Below are 2162 nucleotides of genomic sequence, written 5' to 3'. Positions count from 1 at the left end.
AACCGGAAGTCGTGAGCTGCTTGAGTCATATGCAAAAGAATCGTTCCTGGCCACTCCCAAGTGAATGGCAATCAGAAACTTTCCTCACTTGCGTGAACTTCTACATATGACCCCATCCCCCATCGCAGCAATTGGGTTTGTGTTATTCGACCACATGGAAGATTTTACGCAAAGATCTTGGTGTAAAACCGTATAAAATACAGCTCGTGCAAGAACTGAAGCCGAACGATCTGCCACAACGTCGAATTTTCAGTGAATGGGCCCTAGAAAAGTTGGCAGAAAATCCGCTTTTTTCTGGTTGAATGGCTACGTAAATAAGCAAAATTGCCGCATTTGGGGTGAAGAGCAACCAGAAGCCGTTCAAGAACTGCCCATGCATCCCGAAAAATGCACTGTTTGGTGTGGTTTGTACGCTGGTGGAATCATTGGACCGTATTTTTTCAAAGATGCTGTTGGACGCAACGTTACGGTGAATGGCGATCGCTATCGTTCGATGCTAACAAACTTTTTGTTGCCAAAAATGGAAGAACTGAACTTGGTTGACATGTGGTTTCAACAAGATGGCGCTACATGCCACACAGCTCGCGATTCTATGGCCATTTTGAGGGAAAACTTCGGAGAACAATTCATCTCAAGAAATGGACCCGTAAGTTGGCCACCAAGATCATGCGATTTAACGCCTTTAGACTATTTTTTGTGGGGCTACGTCAAGTCTAAAGTCTACAGAAATAAGCCAGCAACTATTCCAGCTTTGGAAGACAACATTTCCGAAGAAATTCGGGCTATTCCGGCCGAAATGCTCGAAAAAGTTGCCCAAAATTGGACTTTCCGAATGGACCACCTAAGACGCAGCCGCGGTCAACATTTAAATGAAATTATCTTCAAAAAGTAAATGTCATGAACCAATCTAACGTTTCAAATAAAGAACCGATGAGATTTTGCAAATTTTATGCTTTTATAATTTTATTTTTTTAAAAAAAGTTATCAAGCTCTTAAAAAATCACCCTTTATATGTGACGTTCGTGTATTGCGTTTGCGTAGCTTTTTATGGCTTTTTTATGCCAATTTATTTGCTTTGCTGCGAATTTGTTACAAATGACACGCTTGGAGTGGCACAGAATGATGCGTCACAATGCGAATGTGTGTGCGCCCTGGTTGCAGCACCACCGACAGCAGCAGCATCAGCAGTCCCCTACTTACTTATGTGCGAACGCATTCACATTGAGGATGCGATAAGTGCCGCTATGCCGTTGCTCACACGCCGGGCGAGCAAGTGACGGTGAATGTATTTCTATAGTGGCGGGGAAAATAATGGCACTCCAACGTTAGAGTAAGTGTTTGATATAACGGAAAGTTAAAAATATTTTACTTTTTTCACTTTTACTTTTGAAGTTATACTTCATATACGACTTCGGAAAAGGTTGCGATAATTGTTCAACGCTAAACGTATAGCGTTGAACAATTAACGCGAGAGAGAGAGAGAGAGAGAGTGAATGAGAGTAAAGTAAAGAACTTAAAGCACTTGCCATGCTTATGCTATTTGAGCAATTCTTGTTTTTGTAGAACCATGTTTAAATTTTTGGTTGGTGACATATTCACATGTTTACACATATGTATGTTTGTATGCTTGCGCATTATTTTTCTTTCGTTTCTGTTTCATTTCTGCGAATTCTCAACTATTTTGTGTGACTTTTGGTAGAAATACTCTGTGTTGGCCGTTGAAAAGTTAAGACTATACTTCACAGGATTATTTCTGTAGCCAGTCTTCATTTACTATCTTTGCAAATCGAAAGTATTAGCACCCGCGATGAGGAGGTATATCGTTTTATCTGACAGCGTGAGGTTTATGAACTTTATTTTTAATTTTGTCTTGTGACATATTAGAAATGATGTTGGTACTCCTTGCGGGAGATTTCAATGTAAATTTCTCATTGCCAGAAGCTGAACCATTACTGGCTTTCCTCAGAGAGAAATTTTCATTAGAAATGATCAATGGAAGAAAGGATCCTACGACAAAAGTAGGTACGACTATTGATGCGGTATTCGCGAGAAATATAGATAAAATAGATGTAAGACATTTCATATCGTATTTTAGTTAGCATAATCGAATTATAAATATTATAGATATCAATCCGTCAGAACCCAGAAATGATAATTGATTT

General features: G+C 39.5%; 1 pseudogene; it reads left to right on the top strand.

The window, feature by feature from the left end:
• The first annotated feature begins 1728 nt into the window (after positions 1 to 1728).
• LOC128920810 (small nucleolar RNA U3) lies at positions 1729 to 1909 on the top strand (annotated as a pseudogene).
• The last annotated feature ends 253 nt before the right edge of the window (positions 1910 to 2162 follow it).

Source organism: Zeugodacus cucurbitae, chromosome 3 (genome assembly GCF_028554725.1).
Source record: "Zeugodacus cucurbitae isolate PBARC_wt_2022May chromosome 3, idZeuCucr1.2, whole genome shotgun sequence".
In the NCBI taxonomy this organism is placed as follows: domain Eukaryota; kingdom Metazoa; phylum Arthropoda; class Insecta; order Diptera; family Tephritidae; genus Zeugodacus; species Zeugodacus cucurbitae.
This window is presented reverse-complemented; position numbering and strand designations above follow the sequence as displayed.